General features: G+C 38.6%; 1 long non-coding RNA gene across 1 annotated transcript; it reads right to left on the minus strand.

The window, feature by feature from the left end:
• Positions 1–339: 339 nt before the first annotated feature.
• Positions 340–20,822, minus strand: LOC137858697 (uncharacterized). Its single transcript, XR_011097924.1, has 3 exons — positions 20,725–20,822; positions 15,164–15,218; positions 340–2,153 (listed from the first exon to the last, which is right to left on the minus strand). It is a non-coding gene; the product is annotated as an uncharacterized lncRNA (long non-coding RNA).
• Positions 20,823–21,924: the final 1,102 nt, after the last annotated feature.

The following is a 21,924-nucleotide window of genomic DNA, read 5'->3' on the forward strand; positions in this document are numbered from 1 at the left end:
GAAAGGTGGTAGAAAATGTAGTTCACCTACATCAGTTTGCCAAAGAGAAAACCAAATAAGATAGTGCTCTTGTTCCTAAGAACTCCTGAGTGCTCAAGAGCCTCCAAATTAATCCAGTGCCAATCCCAATCAATATAAACCACTCACCTAAGTAAAATCACTCAGGTGCATTAGTGCTTCCAGGACTGCCTGTTTGACAGGAGTGGGAAAGATTCATGGCTCAGTTTTAACAACAACAACAAAAGAATTTCTCTCTCTGTATCCGTATTTATCACAGACACAGATTTCAAGATCTTGGCTTGTCATATTCATTTTTTAATTAAAAACTAGCAGTGAACATTAAGCATCTCCCCAATTTTATTTTTCAATATGCAAATTACAGTTCCATGACTACAAGCAGCAGTATAAAGATGCAGCTTTGAACCATGCAGGTACAAGAAAAAGGTACAAGAAAAAGAGATAATTTTAACACCAAATGATTATGGTTACAAATTAACATATCAGCAGCCCAGTTGATCTGGTCTAACAGACAGTGGATGAGGGATTTTGAAAGAACAAAAAGGAATCCATCAAAATGTGGAAGAATGAGTGGTTAGCTCTATGAGTTAATGTAGCTTGGGAATAGACCATCTTTTCACCTTAAGGGATGAAAAAACTGCTCCTTCCCCCTTTGTATTCCAAACCTACAGAGACTAAAACATTTTCAATTTACAATAATTTCCCCTTCCCAACCATCTACTCCAACTCTTTGCTGCTGGCCAGACCATAAAGCTATGGCTAAATACATATTTATTCAGTTTATAAGAACGAATCCAACTTTTTCACAATTACTTTAATTTTCTCCACATATGCTAGTAGAATTGACTATGTGCTACTTGAATTATGTTGTCCCTCACCTCAAGTCATGTATGTGAAGGTGGATTGGTGCAAGACAGGTAAGAGCTTCTGTAGAGAAAAAGCCAGCCACACTGGGAAATTTTTTTCACCTACAACATTTTCTCTTCCATGAAACCCCAAAGAGGGCATTAGTTCGATTAGACCAAAGTGAAAGGAGTGAGAGTCTTCACTTCAGGGTCCATGTTCACTCCCAAGAAGCAACAAAACAACCCCACAGTCTGTGACATGCTGTCTCAAAGAAGCCTCTCCCCCATCCATCATCTTGTGCAGCTCAGTGAGTGGAAAAGGAAAATGTTTTGTTGATTCTGTTTTACTGATAAATGAAGCAATGTTATGGCTCTGGTGAAGGAAAGATGGTGAAAGACACCCTAAACCAGGGGCTGGTAAGGATACAGATACAACTGTATGTTGGTGACATGTCAAAAAAAGACCAAAAGGCCATCAAGTCACTGTGGCCTCTGACCACCACCTGCAGTTCAGTCATGGGTGGGAGGCAGCCAAACTGCAGTTCTGGTATGCCAGAGATCCTCCTTGGGTGCAAGAGAAAAGCAGGGCGGTTTGTTCCACAGACAGAACACAAAATACTGAATTCTCCTAAAAACTGTGCACAACAGGAACAAGAGGCTAATTGGCAAACGGGGCTGCAGCAAGGAGCTTCTGAGAGGGATTTTAAGGAGGAAGAGAAGAGCCAGCTAAGCGTACAGAATAAGCTGATACTAATAGCTGGGTAAAACATAGATACAGGGAACAGAAGTGTTTTAAATTTGTTGCAACTGTATTTCCAGCACTGCTTCATTCACTTCCCCCACTAGATTGCCACTCTAAATATCCATTAGGTTACACTGTGCTGGGAGATTCATCTCCCAGGATCATTAGGCATCTCTCAGTTGAGTTTCCCAATAAAAAAAATGAAAGTTACAGTGTAGTGGCATAGCTGCAGTTACTGAAATATCTGTCTCTGGTGGCTGACGCACTCCAAGGTGGGGAAGGAAGGGAAGAGGAACAGCCACAGCAAAGAGCAGTGGGTCAGGGAAGGACACAGGAAAGGGAGTGGCTTATATCAAGAGAAGCATCCAGAAAAAGGGAAGGGTGGTGTGTGTTAGCAGAGACCATTTCACTGCCCTCTTGTTTCATCCTGTAGAGTTAAGAAATCTTGTTCAGCCCAGGACCAAGACTGGAAGTTCACCTCCCTCATCCCTCCTGCTGTATATTCCAGTCAGTTCTTTCCACGTGTGCTCCAGATAACTAGGTGTTACCTGCATAAAACCAACATACTTGCATGTTAGTTGCAGACCAAACACATGGCTTGAGCACCCTGTAAGAAGCAAAGCAAAGCCAAAGCATCTCACTGTAAGGAGCAATTACTTTACATGGCGCCACACAAAGCAGGCTGTCACACTAACTCATAGAATGATTTTTCATGCTTTTGTATATGCTGATTCATGCTAAGGACCTGTGTGAATTTTTCTTACACAACCAGTTCAACATCTAAAGTGATCCCTTTTTTTTTAATATATCAAAGGATAGTTATGACCAAACTTCAGATGGATTTGCCTGTCAAAAGTCTTGAAGGACACTATTATTCCTGCACACCCTCAATTGGCACCCCCAGGCCTTTCAGAGAAGCAAGAAAATGAAGTGAAAAGAATTGTTGGCTGAAAATCTGAAGATGTAAACATTTGCAAAACAATTGTATTCATAATTTCAAAGGAAGAAAACATAATGAGGAAAGCGTACATTAAAAAAAGAAAATGTCAGCAAATTTGGAGTAGTCATGACAGTCCCTGGGGATAAACTCAAAGAAAATACAGGAGAGCTGGTGGTTAAAGGATAGAAAGAACACAATATGAAATATTCTTGCTTCAGATAAAACAAAAGTAGAGATTCAGTATCTCTAAACAATCCAGATAATCAAGAGGGAATTGTATTTAAAGTGGAATTGCACTGAAAGTGGAAATACAATTCAGGACAAGTGTAAAAGAGTAGCACAAGTATGTAGCCATTGAACTGAAAAGAGAGAAACAGAAAACAAGTTATAACTAGCTATTAATCTAAATAAGAAAAAGTTCTGTAAGTACATTATCCATACCAGAAGATAAATCAAGTTTTATTTTTTTTAGTCAAATAACAGCAAATGAAGAAAAGCTCAAGTATCTAAAGCTGTTGTGAATTCAGTTTTTACTAAAAAGGTTAATTGTTTAGGTATCTGTAACTAATTTTAGCTAGGAAATAAATGTGTAGGACAGGAATAAGAAAAGGACAAGTTGAAGCACATTCAAGTTAGATGCAATCAAATTTTAGGAACTTGATACAATGCACTTTCAAGTACTCAAGGAATTAACTTAAGCCATCTAAGAACCATTGGTAATTATCTTTGAGAACTCTGAGGCCAGAGAAATCCCGTGGGACCTGGGAAGGGCAAACGGCACTAACTCAGTAGAGAAGATGGAAGGACTGCCCAATGATTTAAAGATCAGCCAGACCTACTGGCAAGTGTATTGGAACATTGCTTAAAACTGAGACCAAAATGTGAGGATAGACTAGATGGATTTCTTGAGAACAAATTAGGCCAGTCACCAAACATGGGCATTGCTAATAATGGAGACATGCAAAGTTGCGGGCATGCTGCAATAAGCCTTCTGATGACTAGAAAATAAGTTTTCATAAGTTTTATAAGAAAACTCAAGAATTATAGCCTAAATCAAGTTATGAAGTATATAGACAGATGGTTTTAAAATAGACTTTAAAGCTATTCCCATTTTATCAGATTGAAGGTAAGATATTTCTAGGGGTCTTCCACAGGAGGTCTTCTCTAGACTTTGTTCTGTTTTGTATTTTCATCTGGGGTTGCAGATGAGACTGTACTTCATAAGATTGAGAGATGTGTTTTAGCAAGAGATGCACATTTTCACAAATGCAATTGTCTGAGTGGTCCCACAGCAGTAAGCCGATAACAGAGCAGTATTTTGCTAGAGGACAGGGAACAGTTATTTTAAGTTGGAGACATTCTGTAAAGGTTGTTTTGCTTTAAATTCTGCGTGTAGTTACTGTGCTCAGCAAGTCTAATGTTACCTCCTGCTTCTGAAAGAAACCTAGCAGCAGAGCCATGCACTGAAGTGACAATGCTGAAGACAGATAGAAGAAGATGAGGATTTATCAGCTGAGATAAGGGGCTTTGGCTTCCTCATTAGTTACAGTCACTGTGGCTGAGCACCTGCATAGCTTCTTCCTCTGGACCGGCAGGGACAAAGCTAGTTGCAAATTGCTAGGAATGCTGCATTTATCATCAGCTCCAATTCACTTCTAACCTAAGCAGTAGTAATACAGTTGTAGTTATACCCCATGTAGGAGGAAAATGTAACAGTTGTAATAAAGAAACCATTTGGATCAAACTGTTGCAGAAAGGCTGTATTTCGGATTTCTGGAAAAGAAAGTGATTCATAGAAGATTATAGTCCCCACCATACCTGAAAAAGCGGTGCAACACTCTCTGTACTGGAGAATATCTTTTAAGAACCATATCATAAAGGCAAGTTAGTCTAGCTGAGAAGCAGGACATGTTACTTGGGTGACATTCTGATCTTGCGTGACAATCTTACTCAAGACCACTTAAAGCAGAAAATATTCAGTCCCTTTTATTACCTTATCTTTATGCACTCCCCCATGAAATCCACATACCTCTGAAATCTGAAACTTTACAAGTTTAAAAAGAAAAATCACAAGTAGCAGGAGATCAACCAGTCACATAGCAACTAAAAAAGTAAAGACGACACGGCTGTCTTTCCTCAGGAAAAATATGCTATTATCTCAGACCTTTTGTAAGAAAAAATAAAAAACACCAGTGAAGTTTGAATGGGTCCATGTTGCATAAGATCTGCAAAAGTTTTTCCCTGCATCTGCAGTGTTCAAAACAGACTGGACACCTCTTTTCCATTACAAAGTGCTCAAAGACAATACTATCCATAATATGACTTGACCCAGAAGAATACTAACTCAAGGAATGCACGTCTTGACAGTGGAACTGAAGATAAAACTTAGCATGATACAGTAAACAAATTGTTGATATAATAGTTGTATATTTATCAAAAGAGTTGCTGAGGTTTTGCATACTGAGCTAAATTACATTCACACAGAGGTACATGAAGAACAGCATGAAAGGAGTTCATCCCCGCTTGTGGTCTTTCACATGCTTTGACTCTAGCATGAGGACCAGGAGGCATAAAGTAATAGCATAAACAACCAAAAAAAGAATGGATATGATGAACACTATTGCTTTTCCTCCTGTCCTCCTGGAATTCATTCTCAGCAAGCCAATGGGAGTGAGAGTGCAAAATATTTGGAAACAGAACAGCAGGGGAATGAACAGGTTTGTTTCTTGATTTCTCAGAGTACTTTCTACAAGTTCATTCTTCACGTGATATTAAGGTTTTCCCAAATCTGGAAGAATAGCATGAACAAATTTTTCTTAAAAAGACTGGCAAGTCGAGAGGTTAAACTTTAGCAAGAAACATTACCTAAAAATTCATTGAACCTCTGACTCCGTAGAGCAGTTAGTTGTTTACCTAAAATAAATCCTCTCCTAAAATGGTCTTCCCCTCCCCCCCAACCACTCCCTGCACCCGTGATTGGTTATTACAACATCTTTCAATCTTAATGAGACTAAATTTCTAATGTAAAACAACTTCTAATATAAAACACGGGCAGTGTTCTCCTCTCACTTCCTCACAAACACTGCAGCTCTTATATAAGGCAGCAAGACAGGTCACCATCCTTTATTTTATTTTTTTTTTTTTTTTGTCCAAGTAACGAAGTATTTCAAAGCCATATCCCCCAGGTATTGCATATACAGACACACATGCATAGATCCTGCTGTGCACTGAGACTTGAAGTTACAATACAACAGTAAAGGTATATTTTTCCTTCAAAGTCCATTTGTAATCCCCCATTAACACTTACGAGAGCTGTGCAAACCCATTAAGAAAGATAAATATACTTCCCCCCTGGGCATAGCCTTGAATTACAAACCAATAAGGGCTACAGAGGTCTGACACCTAGAAGAAAACCTTGAAAATCTGTATTTCTAATGGAGATACACCTGCTTCTCACTCAGCAGTGAGTACAGTGCAGCGTTACACTCACCTCTGCTGCTATCATTACACAGATATACTCTCTCTGTGGTAAAAGATAAATGCTAATGATATTTAAAATCCATTTATAAATCAGCCCTTTTGGAATCTCCCTCCCCATCTGTATCCATTTACTTGGTTGAAGATCTGTCCACAGTACTCAGACATCCTTCTGTTGAAAAGTCATGTAGACATTTATTCAAAGACCAGAGATCTTCAGCAGGTGTCCAAGTTCACAGAATCACAGAATTGAAGAGGTTGGAAGGGACCTCGAAAGATCATCAGGTCCAACCCCCCTGCCAAAGCAGGTTCCTTAGAGCAGGCTGCCCAGGTAGGTGTCCAGATGGACCTTAAATATCTCCAGAGAAGGCACTCCACAACCTCCCTGGACAACCTGTCCCAGTGCTCTGTCACCCTCACCGTGAAGAAGTTCTTTCGCGTATTGGTGCGGAACTTCCTGTGCTCTATCTTGTGACCATTACTCCTTGTCCTGTTCCCACAAACCACTGAAAAGAGGTTGGCCAAATCCCTCCGTCTCCCACACCTCAGGTATTTATACACATTTATGAGATCCTCTCTCAGTCTTCTTTTATTCAGGCTGAACAGACCCAGGTCTCTCAGCCTTTCCTCATAAGGAAGATGCTCCAGGCCCTGTATCACCTTTGTGGCCCTCTGCTGGACTCTTTCCAGGAGATCCCTGACTTTCTTGTACCAGGGAGCCCAGAACTGGACACGGTACTCCAGGTGAGGCCTGACCAGGGCAGAGTAGAGGGGGAGAATCACCTCCTTTGACCTGCTGGCCTTGCTCGTTTTAATGCACTCCAGGATCCCATTGGCCCTCTTGGCCACCAGGGCACACCGCTGGCTCATGGTCAACCCATCGTCCACCAGGACTCCCAGGTCCTTCTCCTCAGAGCTCCTCTCCAGCAGGTCGTCCCCCAGCCTATACTGATATATGTGGTTGTTCCTTCCCAGGTGCAGGACTCTACACTTGCTCTTGTTAAACCTCATTTGTTTTCTTCCTGCCCATCTCTCCAGCCTGTCCAGGTCTCGCTGAATGGCAGCACAGCCTTCTGGTGTGTCAGCCACTCCTCCCAGCTTTGTGTCACTGGCATATTGCTAAGGGCAGACACTATTCCCTCACCAAGGTCATCGATGAAGACGTTGAACAAGACCAGACCCAGGACCGAACCCTAGGGAACACTGCTAGTCACAGGTCTCCAGCCAGACTCTGCACCACTGATCACCACCCTCTGAGCTCGGCCAGTCAGCCAGTTCTTAACCCACTTTACTGTCCACACCTCTATCCCACGCTTTCTCAGCTTTGCTAGTAGGATGTCATGGGAGACAGTATCAAAACCCTTGCTAAAATCAAGATAGATGACATCCACTGCTCTCCCCTCATCTACCCAGCTGGTGATGCCATCATAGAAGGCAATGAAGTTGGCTGAGCACAACTTCCCCTTGGTGAATCCATGCTGACTACTCCTCATAACCTTCTCTTCCAATTGCTGGCATCCAGAACAAGCTGTTCCAACACCTTTCCAGGGACAGAGGTGAGACTGACTGGCCTGTAGTTTCCCAGATCCTCCTTCTTGCCCTTCTTAAAGACCAGAGTGACATTGGCTATCCTCCAATCTTCAGGCACCTCTCCTGTTCTCCAGGACCTTTCAAAGATGACAGAGAATGGTTTGGCGATCACCTCTGCCAACTCCCTTAGCACATGTGGATGCATCCCATCAGGAACCATGGATTTGTGTGCATTGAGCCCACTCAGATGCTCCCAAACCACCCCCTTGTCAACAAGAGGGGAGATCTCCACTTCCCAGACTCCTTCTCCTCCCTCCAGGGTTGAGGAGTCCCAGGGGGAAGTCTTTGAAGCAAAGAAAGCATTCAGTATCTTCTGCATTACTTCAGTTACTTCAATATTTGTCATTTTTAAAGTGTTTTCTTGATAAACAACACTCATAATGAAACATACTTTGGGAAACAGAAAAAAAATCCACTGACAGTTACTCATCCCCCATCCACCTGCCAGGAAGGGGAACAGGAAAAGTTATTAGCTTTTCATAGCCTCAAAACCGTTCTTAAAAGGATTCTTTGTGTTTGCCTCTCACCTCCAGAACTACAGATCACTCAAGGCCAGGTTGTGATACTCCTTGTGAAAGCTCCTAAAAAGAGCTTTAAAGTCCCATAGTGTCAAACGCCTGCTGAAGCACAAGCGTGGGCACTCAATGGGAATGACAATTTGTCCTTTAAAGGTTAAAAAATGAAAGAACACATTGAAGTTACTTCATACAGAAGGCACATATGATTGCATTGGATTTCATATCTGTGGGAGAAATATTTATCAAAACCAGCTCCTCACTTGCTTTTAAGAACTTTGTGAAATAATTCTTGCTACTGTCTCCTCCTGCACAGTATCATTGCATAGACTGAAACAGAGAAAAGCAGGTGTAGAATTAAAAGTAATTTGTCCTACTTAAGGATTTTTTTTTTCTGAATTAACTCTCAGAAATCCTATTTTCTTCCACCTGTTACCCATTGGCTGACTTGCTCAAATATTGTCACAGTACCTTATTTCTTCACTTGAAAGAGGGTAGTTTCCAACGGCCATACTGCCATATTTATTTGCCTTAAGAACAGCCAAATATGCATAACTGTGTTTCCAAAATGCTGAAGACATTCTCTTGCCTATCTCCCTGACATTAAAGCTTCCCACTGTAGCATTGGAAATCTTCCTTTCCCCTCCTAATCTGTACTAATTTAAATTTCCCATGTGTTAAGAATTTCTTATGATTTTGAAACATCACAGTCATTTACAGGTAACTTCTGAAAGTAGCCCATTGCACAAGATATATTCATGTACAGGCAGAAGACAATTTATTAAGAAGTAACAGGTGTTAGCAGGTAGCACTGTTATACAACTACTACAAGGATGGGTGGTAACTATTTTTGCCCTTTTGATATTTAAGGATTCTTTAGGTTCATCTGAGATGTCCAGGAAGGTGGTGGCCAGAAATCTCACTTGTTCTCCAGCATATACAAATCAACCCCATGGCATGTGCTCACCAGTGAGGAATATCTCACCTACAGCCTGCCTGAAAATGGATTTGTACATCCTGGCAAATTCAAAAAACCTCACAAGTATAGGAATTATTACACAATTATGCCCCAGATATGTTGCACTCACTGCAAATGACTCACCATACATCTGATCAAATCCTTCTGCCCAGGAACTCAGAACAGGCAAGGTAACTACTTCACCTTGCTGTAGATACACCCCGGGTCTGCCTCCATTTAACACTTACCTGCCTTTACTTCTATAACCCCTACTAGGCTGGTGAGTCTGCCCTACATGCTCACCACCAATGGATACCAAAACTGCAATATGGGTTTGTGACAGTCCTAGATTTCATCCTAAATTAGCCCACCATACTCAGTTGGTGAAGGAAGAAGTGCTACCACAAGTAGCTAGACACAACAAGTTGAATACTGACAGGTGTTCTTTTCCACTGTAGAAAAAAAAAAAAATAAAAAAGAAAGAAAAAAGAAATACCATGCCTGGGGTTTCAGGCTTTCTCATCAGAATTCAACACAATACCAACACCTCTAGGTAAAACAAACATTGCACAGGAAAGCAAGAAGTGGTGAAGAAACAAATGAAGCAGTGAGTGAAACAAGGTGTTTTTTTTTGTTTGTTTGTTTTTTTGTTTTTTGTTTTTTTAACACTACTTAATTCACTCTGTTGTTTGTCAAGCACTTGCCTTTCACCACTGCCCAACTCAAGATGAGTTATTGACATATGGCTCTTCTGGAGGAGGTCCAGCCATGCATGCATACAGCTGTGTGTCAAAGCACAAATGTCTCATGTTGGCTCACAGCACTGCAACTAAACACAAATGGCTTTTTTAGAGGACAATAGGAAAGAGGGAAGGGTACTGGAACCTCAGGGGAATCATTTGCAAAGAAGAAATGAAGAGTTTCCTGAAACAAATACTAGTAGCAACAGCAGACTGTCGTAGCTTATTTGCCTCTTGGCTTTGTTTGATGAACCAGAAAAGTGTACAAAACATGAGAGGAGTGCAGGACTTAATGCAGCTTTCTAACTGTCCCTTTTGCAATGGAGTTCAACTATTTGATTATTCCTGATGGTTTAAGGATGAACTTTGTTCTAAACTATTATTGCATGGCAATGGGCTAAGTAGTTGATCTTTTTAATGAAAAATTGATTACACAGAAAAGTTTGACACAGAACTGGAATAATGCAGATATTAGTTGTTTTTTAAGCAGGGAAAAATGATTAGTCATTAAAAGTTCTAAGTTCTGATTTGAAATAGAGTTCCATATTTCAATGAATAAAAAATTCAGCTTTATTGTTTTCCACAAAGGTTGGCTTTACGGGTGGTTTGTTTTTTTTTTTTTAAGAGAATTTTCCCTGAAAAAGGAAAATCGGAAATCAAAAGATTTTTCTGGAAACAAAACTTTCCTACTTTGTTTGTATTTGCTCCATAAGAATTAACACAACAACAATTCAATATGCAGACTTCCAGGTCTACACTGTCAAAAATTTAATGCAAAACTTCCACAGTATATTTTTCATTCATCAGCATTCAAGGCCAATGTCCAGGCATATATGTCGGCATTCAGAAAACAGGCCACATTTCTGTTCTGACCTGTTATCTCAGGTAATTCCACCATTCCAGGCAGACTCACACACCTTCTGTTATGTTCCAGGTAGTTATCTTAACTAAACCTGCTATTGCTTCCCGTCAATCCCCTGACAGCAGCCATTAGCACAGCTCATTGAAACGTTAGTCTCAAACTTAGTCTTGTATATGATGCAAAACCCATTCCACTTACCAGATGAGCAAAAGGAGCTCAATTTTCATCTCTCATCTCTCCTGGACACTTCCACCGGTGAAATGCAAAAAGCTGCTATCTAAGAGAAATAGGCTATACCTACTGAGAACTTGTTTTTCCCATGTGTAACCATCCAGAAGAGCCAAATTACGGACAATGAGCATGGCTGGATTCATAAGCTCACATCTGGAGTTCAAAAGCAAAACAGACCAAAGCAGAATGTGAGAAGAAACAAGTGGGGAAGAAAAAGAACAAAAGTTGCTGGCTATAATCTGGAAAAAGGACAAGATAGTAGGATTTTTCCTCAGATATTCATGAAGAATATGACAACTATCGCAGCATGGAAACAACACACAGGGCAGAAGCAAAGGAAGTATCTACCTCTTCGTGTTATTTAAGAGATTCATGCTGTCCAATGCAGAGGAAACTGCACTCAAGCTCACGATGAACAGATTTCAAAGATTTCATTCAAAAATAAGGAAGCAGTATGTACAAGTGCATTCATGCTCTGGAAGGCAGGAGAAGATGAACATCATGGTAAGGTAATTTCCTGACCTAAGAGCTAGAAGTTCTACATGTTTCATTTACTACAGGTAGCAGATACCAGTAATATCATCCAAAACATAACCTCATTTCTGATGGTGGTTTGAAACACTATGATTTTTTAATATTTGTCATTAAATTCATTATCTCAGAGGAAGCAAGCTGAACAACTTTTCAAAGTTACCACACACTACAAAAACAGACAAGTGAAAACAAACTCTGCAGCCTATCAGCAGCTATAAGGAAGAAATTCTTTAATGAAACAGAGGAAAAAGAGCCAGGAGTGGGATGCACCCACTGAACATTGCAGGAAAATAATGAAATGGATACTCACTGTTCATTTGTGCACAAGCACTGAAGAGTGAACATCAGCATCCTCCCAGGGAGGCAAACAGCTCCCGTTCTGTTTATGAAGGTCTCACACAGCCAAGGATGCTAACAGGTTAAATGGTTGCATCTAGGACCCTTTCCATCTGAATAAATGTACTCTTAAGGGAAGTGTCAATATTTCATGGAGGACCAACAAGTTCAAGTGGTATTGAAATGCATCTCAAATGAATCAAGTGTAATGAACTTGGCTAATGGGTTTGTAAGCATTTGAAATTGTGCTCATTGTTGTTATTGTTAAGCTTGGATGCAAGAAGAGCAATCAAACTGCTTTATCTGGAGGAATATGGGGACAAGTGTATCCAAGGCACTTAATGAATGCTGGCAAAACATCCTTGTTCCCAAATGACTTGAATTCATTTCTTGCATACATATGGATTTTCAAAGTGTTTCACCTTGAAGTGGAAAGCTGCAAGCCGAGGAGTCATGAACTACTATTTGTATTGAAAATACCTTGAAACAGGGCCTAGGGGGCTGAAGAGAAACTGTCCACCACAACACAGTTTCTAAACTTGGTGCTTAAGGTTTCAGAACAGCAGAGACCACACACCTTTTACAGACAAATAGGACTGCTGAGATTACTTGTTTCTGCAGCTTCAGAGACACTGCCTAATAGCTGTCAGTGTAGGTGAAAATGCCTTCCGGGGATGAGAAATCACTTCTGTGGAAGTGCTTTTCCTCCTATTTCTGGCACCTCTGATGCAAGACCCATGTGGCCTGAGTGCTGGCTTAGGGAAACATCCCCAAAGTGAACACTTTCCACATTTGTTGTTTCCTTTTTTTTTTTTTTTAAAGCCAGTGCTCACTAAATTGTGACTAATGACTCCAATACACTACTGCAGATCTTAAGACATGAACAAAATAAAAAAATCACTTTACTTGGCTAGCCAATATATTTCAGACCCCTGCATAATCAGTACTCTACTTGGCTGTTGCCCAGGAGCCCTCTCAGGAAAGCTATAGATTTCTGAATTCTCCTCCATAACCACTAGATAAAATGGGAAGTTTCAAACCAGGAAACAGAATGTTGATTTTATGATTTATTTTTTCAAAGCAGTTACCCCCTACCTTTGAACAGAAAATATGCCAGTAAAAATAGATTGAAATGAAGGCTAATATTGTTTAAGCATTCAGGAACCCTGAAAAAAAAATCATGGAGAAAAAGCATAAAACATAGTAAAAGGAGAAAGGTAACAAGTCACTTTTATATTCTTCCTCACATATGGGTAGAAATTGCCATGTACTTAAATCAGTGGCACATATAACCATGTATTCAGCTACAGTTCTTAGTTGCAGGTCTCCAAGTCACACTTAGAGAATGTGAATTACTCTCTGTGTTCCAAAGACAATAGATTCTCTCCTGTATATCTTGGTAGGGGAAATTTTCATATTATATTTATAGTTGGTACCATACAGTGAGGATTATCCACTCCTTTGATATAATACTCACCACATTGTCACTGACCACTGATGCCTGAATAAAGCTGTTGAACTGCTGTTTTGTTTTTTATATTATAGAAGTTAAAGGGCCATCAACCATCATAAAATTTTGTGAAAATATTTAAAGAAATTAAGGAAATATGTGTTATGCACTCTGACATGAACATAATTTATATTTGGCAATAAGTTAACAGGTGACGTTGGAATCTACTATTAATAGAAGTCTACTATTGCCTATTTCTTGAAACTCATTTTAGACAAATATATGCCACAATTCACTCACATATGTTGCTTAAACACTTCATGTTAAAGGTTCTTCAACAGCATCTCTTCAGGTCTTGCTTTGTGATGTTTGACATTAACATAGATCTCAATGTGACATATATCTTAGCTGTTCATGCAATTTTACACACACCTAGATTGCTGTGTTGTGTTATAGCTTGTGTATTCTCTCATTTAGAGGTTATGAGATGTAAACATTCCCTGTGGCTAAGTGCTTGTAATTAAATACAGTGCTGAAGAAGAAGCTAATTAAAAAAATGTTTTGATGATAGCTGTGTAATACCTAATAACCTTCATAGTGAAACAGCTGTGAAGAAAATACTAAATTTGTTAACATTTTCCGGCAGTGCTCCATGAATATCATGTTTACATGACTGCCAACACTAAGGACCAGATGTGACAGGCATTAGCTCAGGGGCTTTTGGGGAAATCATAAAAGCTTGGGTAGATTTGGGCCAGTCACTGGGGCTAAGTGTCACCCAGGACCCCATTTCAAATGCACATATTCCCTTATGGGGCACTTGGGCTCAAATATCTTAACTTCGACACCAAAGCTACATACAAGGAGATATTCAGACAAAAGCTGTTTATTACCTTCTTGTGAGAAGCTTGCATCTCAGGATATGTGTTTTAGGTCAGCACGTGTATTGTCTCCCCCTTCTCTACAGGCAACCTCAAAGCAAGATCTGGGATTTCTGGTTTCAACTCTTGGACCAGAAACGAAAAGGTAGCATTTACAGCATATAAGTATAGTGACCATAACTCATGTACCCAAAACCTAGCTATTTCCTTTTGTAGCAAATCAGCCCCCAACAGTTACTGGGACTCTACAGCTTACCAAAGTCATGAATGGGTTCATAATAAAAATCACATTTTTCCATGCTTCAAAAGCGCAATCAGTTTTCCAAACCACAGAAGTCAAACAGATCACTATAAGGGACAGATTGTAAACAAATTTCAACTTCATATGCACATGGAAAATGGGGACAATGCAAAATCAATAGCAATATACTTACTAATATGAGTCTTAGCCACAGGCTGCAGCATGGAATGCAATATACATAAGATAAACACTTTCAATGCAACACAGTTCAATAAAATGATAGATATTCCAAAAATAAAGTGTCCCCAAAGAAACGGAAAACATAATATCTGCCCTAAGAAAAGAAAATACTTGTAGTCTCAGTAATCAGTATACAATGATTTATGCCTTCAAGGCTAGCTTTGTAACAAAAAAGTGTTTCTGAAAAAAAAAGTTTTTCATATACCAAAGTCCCTCAGATAGGCCAGGCACCCCTGATCTGCTTGCCAGAGGTAATGATCAGCAGTACTTGCAGGGAGACGTTTTCCTCCTGGATGGGGGCTGCATTTGGGGCTGTATTAGACAGAAAGTTCAGTAACCTCCTATGACCATGGGAGGGGAATGCATGGGGAGGAAGACTCTAAATAGAGTCCAAGCTTCCACTTCACTGCAATGAACTTTCAAAGTGGGATAACATCATCCTCATAGCACAGGGCTTTCCGAAATTAAACAATGTAGGTGTAAAATAAAATAATTAACCTTTTAAATGGAATTTCGATTTCCAAAAATTTCAGAAAGGTTATTATTCTTCCTGTACTTCTTACCTCTCATCACTGTGGGATGAATTTCTTACAGCATTGACAAGGTTTCATCTGATTGCTGCATGAAAAGACAACAAATCGGTCCTCACTATCCTGTTTAACAATCATCTGATTTTTAAAGTAATTCCATATTGCACATGATTTGCAGGAGAGAATCAGTTTGATGGCTGTCTCACAATACATCAAATGATTCAAAACTTACCTTCAAAACACCTAGTGGGACTTGTTACACCAGAACAGACCAACTACTTTTTTTTTTTTTTTATACATATTCATATCCAAAGCCAATCTTTATTATTTGCCTGTTGGAAGGAGCCAGAAGTTAGAACAGTGGTAAAATAAGGAAACATTGATTTTTTTCTTAATACAGAGGCACCTGCACACATCAAAATTTAGTCCAGTTAAATGCGGGTGCTAAGGATGTGGTTTAGTTGCTCCTATTTTCCATCTTTCCGGGTTACTTGCTTTAATTCTGTCTCCACAGTGACTTTCACAATCTAATGACACCTTGCAGATCCAACTCAAGAACTAAAACAGAACATAACCAAGCTTCCTTGAGCACCGTCTTATAGTGCTCAAAACTACCATTTCCCAATAAAAATAGGGAAAGATGTTTCTTCATATGATTGCTTCTGAAGAATAAGATTTCTGTGGCTGTAAGATTTCTATTACCAAAGAACATATTTTTAGATGGCAAAAGTTTCTTGAACTTGAATGAGTGAGTACTATTTTTCATTATGTTAATTTAAGTGGTAAAAAGGTTTCCTGACTGACACTAATTGATGGTCCCCTCCTGGGGCTTAATTGACTTGAGTTTGTCTCTGTAAACCTGCACTGTTAATCAGCTCCTTACCCACTCTGAAAAATGTTTGCTGCTGAAATGTCAGTGGGGGTTACAGACAGACAACATTGATTGTAAGTAAGGGTACTTTTGAACACTCCAGTTGTGGTATTTCATTAAATTAATGTTTGCCTAAGCTTGCTCTAAAGAAGAAAGAGTAGTTTTGGATTCATTTACTGTTGGAATTTTGTTGTTTTGTAAGCATTTCATTTAGGTAAGTGTTTCCTTTTATCTATTGCAAATCAGTAGGTTTAGATGACTAGATGTTAAATACTGTTTGAAAACATACAGAATTAGCTAAGATATAAAGCCGTCTTGTTCCTCAAAGGAAAAGTCATCCTTTTGACTGCTACTTCCACAATATTAATGAAGTGATTCTATATTCTGAAAACGAGGGAAAAATTGTCCAATCTCTAACAAGGCAATATCCTTTCTTCCACAACAGAACCAGTATTGAATATTTCCTGAAGCTTTAGTCTGCATCAAAAATGGCTACTAAGAATCTTCGTATAAATCATTGTGACATTATGCAAGTTACGTTTCTCTCAAGTTCTAGAGACATTTCTTTGAAGAGTGTTTGTTTTAGGACTCCATAATCCTCTGACAACACTTACACCTTCATGATTCATACCGAATTACCACAATCCTGTGCCAGTGTTTGCAGGGACAATATCCAACAGTAAAGACATCATAAAAGATATAAAATAACTTGAAATAGGCATTAAAATGTTCATGTATTTGTGTCAACTCTTGAACTAGACCCAGTATTGAATTGCCCTGGCACCTCTGCCCTTTGATTTAAGTACTTGGTATTTTGATTTAGAAAGTCACTTTAAAAAACACTTCCTATAGTCATAGCCCTTTCCCCAGCTACCAGTAATACTTCTACCTTCTCATTTTAAAAGACACCCTATACTCATATCAGTTCACCAATTTCTTAGGAAATCCTGTGCAATCACACTATAAGCCATTACTTAATATTAGGACTACTATTATTATAAACATCCAAGATGGGCAATAGTCACTGAAGATTTGTTTCCTTTCCATAGTGCATATAAATGAAGTGACCTCATAGCTTTGTTTCTTAATGAAAAACAGTAAATAGCAAAGTATCACTTTGTTTTCGATTTTATTTGCTGATCACAGTATTTTTCCACTATCAGTTTAAAAAAATGGTTAAGAACAGTTTTAAAGAACAGAATAGTGATTTATGAAGCATAACCAATTATTTTACTGCCCATTGCAAATAACTGAGATGCTTGGTAGAAATAAGAATTGCTGAGCAATGACATTGTAGGTGACATACGCAGGCAGAGAAACTACAAGTTAGGAGGACTATTTCTTTTCAGAGTTCAATTCCCAAACATTGTTTGGAAAAACAAGGTTATTTATAGCTGTTTTGCTTTAAGTTATGCAAAACTAATCCACAAGATATCTTCAGGATGTGACTTTTCCTCTTGCCCTTAGTTATTGGCCAGGCTCCCAGCTTTTGGTCCATCACTGTAGAATTGCTGTCCTGCAGCCCTGACAAAAGTAATCCTGCTCTACTGATATACGCTCATAGTTCTGAGCATTTTACTGACCCTCTATGCTGACTACATTGTTCCTCTTTGCATTCCTCTACTCACTACTTTTTATAAACCTATCAAATATAAGTTGCATTCATCAGAACAACTTCCACTTTAATATCCCTCCTGGTATATCAAGAGCTCAGCCTTTTCCCATTCAACATTAGTTTCCACCATCCGGCATTGTTTAAACTATTTAACCACCTAAAGCTGTTAAAACTATTATCCTAATGCTATCTTTTATTCCTGGAAGAACACTTTAGAAATACATTTAAAGATACTTCATAAATTTAAAGATACTTCCTCCTCAAAACTCTTCATAACTCATCTACTGTGAAGTACTTTGGAACTGCAACTGAATGTTGGAGGGAGTTTTGCCTTGTGTTTGTACACAGCTTGCTGTATGGTCATGGAAACTATGTACAAATTGATAATAAAGTGGTATTTGGTAAGTTCACAAAATGCTGAACCATCTCCAATTTTAATAATAGACACCTTAGTGGAAAACAGTAGTAAACATGCCTAAGTCTATTTTTATATAGATGTATATGAACTGGGATAAAAAATGCATACCAGTTTAACTACTATATAAGCTGAAAAACGGATGTCCTAAAAACAGCAATATGAATGGCACTTAAGTTGTTAAATGTTTTTGACAGGGAACGTTAAATACATGAAGATATGCATACAACATACACTGAGTTATTTTAATTCAAGTTTGTTTCCTAAGAAGTCAGAACTAGCAGGGAGCTTTGAATTCACTAGTCATAACGGGCTGACCCAATTTATACAAGCACACTTCAAGTCTCCAGAACCATTTTTCATATCATCCATTGAACATCTTTTTCTATTTGATGGCTGTATTGTTTAACCGGTCTTATGTCAAAAGGCAAAATATACTGTCAGGATATTTTCTTAAAGTTAAACTGAGAGAAGGAAAGATAGAAAAGATTAAGAGGGGCTCATGAAAACTTTTTATTATGAACTACTCCACAGTATATAAAGCTCTCACAGATGAAAGAAAACACTTCACTCGTCAGAGAGAAGCAACAATACATTTATTGATATAATGTAGTGATCTAACAAAGCTTAATCATAAATAAGACAGCAATTTAACAAGATTGAAGATGACAAGGTACACTTGATTTTTCACTGCATAGAGGACAGGGTAGGTCAGAAGTGTCAATGAGACCCTCTGTCTGAGTCACAAGATTCAGAGTGAACCCCCTTGCTTTTATAAATTTGTTGAACCAAAGAAGTAAGGCTAAGTGCAGCCAGATCTCCTCTTAGTCCTAGACTTGGTCAATATTTTTTGTCTAAATATTTCCATGTGCACAAGTGATCTGAAGATGTAATCTTAGTGATACGTACAGAGCTTAGCCAGCTGTTAATCACTTTCCCAGAATCTGTTGCAGCAAGGAATCTCACATAAGGAGTAAGGAATCTCTGCAGCTGGCATGACCTAGAAAGATGGCCCTACTCAATGTGTTCAGATAGGAAAATGCTTTGGTAGCTGTTCACCTATTTCTTCAGTTTTGCTTTTCTTGCCCACTTGATACTCTGTTCAGTGTCCTTTCTTTCCCCTCTTGCATGAGACAAAATGCATAAAATACATAATATGCCCTTCACTGTTGCATCAAATCAATTTTGTTAATGTTGAATAACAAACCACTGAGAAATAATTATACTGTTCTTAAATACAAGAACAGTAGTTATAAAGCAAATTACAGTCTGGATAAAGAATGAGTCATGTGCTTACCCTAGCAAGGTAGAGTCATATGGTGAAAGCTGCCATAAGGATTTCTGCTTTATGAAAAATTGCTGATGTATAACCCTGTCTTTGAAAGCTGCCATGCAAAAGAATTTATAACTATTGTAAGAAACCTAGCATGTGTAATGAAGTGCATGGTGGTGAGATATTAATAGTTGTGACATAATGGAATTGTTTGCTAATTTACATGCCATGAACCACACTATCAGGCTCTAGGGATCTTTTTATGCTAATGTCATTTAGCATAAGTCAAAATGCAATTCCAAATTAAAAAATACAGACACAGCTCAAAACAGTTAACTGCCTGTAATAAACACATCAAGAATTTAACTAGAAGTGACAAAAACTAGCAAAAAATAAGTCCTTAAGAAAAACCTTGGTTGTTATTAGGTTATTTTATACAGCTCCAAAACTGACCCCATGCATTTGTATATTCAATACCATATGGTTATCATGCAGTAGTACAACCTTCAAACATTTATACCAGCTATTATTGATACAGAATGGATTTCAATTTCCAAAGACTTGGGTTATCAAAAATAGAAGGTTCAGATTTTAAGCAAGTCATTTCACCATGTAGTTTTAATATTAGCTAAATGTTTAATTAAGCAAATGAAAACCTGCATTTCCATTGGCTAACTGCTTTTCAAGACATACTAGTTACTACTAGAAAAGTTAGAGTTTATCATCTGGCTGGCCTAATTAACTTGCTCTTTCTGCTCAGGTACTGTAGTTGTCACAACTCAGTTAATTAGGCACATGCAAACAGTCATGTTCTAAGTTGGCATCTTCTAAATTACAGAGTGTTAACTGACTATCAAAACTTTTTCAGGATGAACACTTGTATCCCGAAGTTACTAGTGAAACATCTAGTGGCAGGTAACTGTAGCCTTGTGGGGGGCTTTCAAGCCTATCTTGACATAATCAATAAGTTGTTCTCTATGGAGAACATGTAGGGTACTGGAAATAAGCACTTGTCAGGTCCATGCTTTCTTTTCCACTTGCTATGCTGCATACATTTTCACAAGGACTTATTGCCCCTGAAGTTTTGCTAACAAGCAGCAAATGAACTCTTACCAATCAGCTCATGCTACCAGAACACAGAGGGAACTTTGCTCTCCTGAAAACAAAATGCTTCAATTAGCTAGGAAAACCATGCCTTGACTGTCTTAATCAGTCTTTCTCAGTTTCACAGGTTCTCAGGTTGTTCCCACAAAATAAAAATCTAAAAATTTACCCTTACTATTTTATTATAGAAAGTAAAACTAGATAACACTAGTGATTATAAACTGCTTGACACTTCAGAGGTTACACCTGCCTTCCCATGCACCTTTGTAGAAAAGTAATCTGTAGGTTTTCAATGATACTGAAGAGAAACACTTACCTGCTTTCAGGCTTCCTTCCCTGGTTTTGTCTGCATTTACACACAAGTAAAGGAACTTCAACACATATCACATAGTTGCTTGTGCAAAAGAAATCCCTTGAATTAGAAAAAATAATAAAATCAGAAAAGAAAGAGCTAACTGAGGTCTCTGAGATGAGCTTGCCATGTACTGTATCTGTGAAGTCTAGCAGGAAAAACAACATTCATGGACATTCTTGCTAAGCAATAATGTTTCACCACATTACTGTATTATGTTTCCACTTTTAAAATATAAGCAGCAGCTCAAAATCCCATATATTTTGCTTTTTTCTTATACTTTAAGAAGTGACAGATGTAGTCAATTGTGGTTTTTGATATTAGGAGTTGTCCATGTAAAGTGCTGCCAAGGAAGATTCACAATCAAGAAATAAACCCACAAATACATGGTTGCTTGGTTTTGGTAGACAGAGGCCCTTTAAGTCTAGGAAAAGCATGAAATAGAACTACAACTAATTATGTACTGATAAAAGAATTTCCTTTGGCTTTGTTTCAATCTTGAGGGTGAGTGTTTTCAGAAATAGTAGCTTCTGAATCTATTTTAAGTTTTGACCAGTGTGGACAGTTATAGTAACTAAATCTAGAATACAAAAATGCATGGAAAAGAAAAGCAGCATGCATTTCTGACAGCGCCATTTCACAACTGAATATTCTGGCCCAACTCTTCCCATCAGACATATTCAGTGCCTTCTTTATTCCAGTTATAATATTTGGGTTGCTACATAGTCAGCAAGACTGACAAGATAAATCAGTCAACAATTAATTTCGCAGGAGAAAGAAGTTTCTCTATTAGTGATCTGTACCAGTCTAGAACATACAAAAAAAGAATATATAGATTGGTTCAGGGGGTGAATAGGTGAACTGAGGAGTGAATCGAGTATTTCAAGGGATGCACAAGCTGAGATCAACCCCAGGTCCTCAAGAAGCCACGTCCTGGTAAAAATGAGTACAATTATTTTGCTAAGTGGACCTGATTAGAAAGCCAGGTTTGTTATCAGTCAGTTAAAAACCAAGACTGAAAGAATCGCCTCTTGCAACCAAGAAGTGTATATAATGATATTTTGAAAACAGCATTGAATAATGCGTAAGATGTTCTGAAAATTTTGCCTTGTATCAACAGTCAATTGGCAGGAATCTCACTCATTAGAACACCACCTCCCTTCT

Source organism: Anas acuta, chromosome 6, assembly GCF_963932015.1.
Source record: "Anas acuta chromosome 6, bAnaAcu1.1, whole genome shotgun sequence".
NCBI classification, from domain to species: Eukaryota; Metazoa; Chordata; class Aves; order Anseriformes; family Anatidae; genus Anas; species Anas acuta.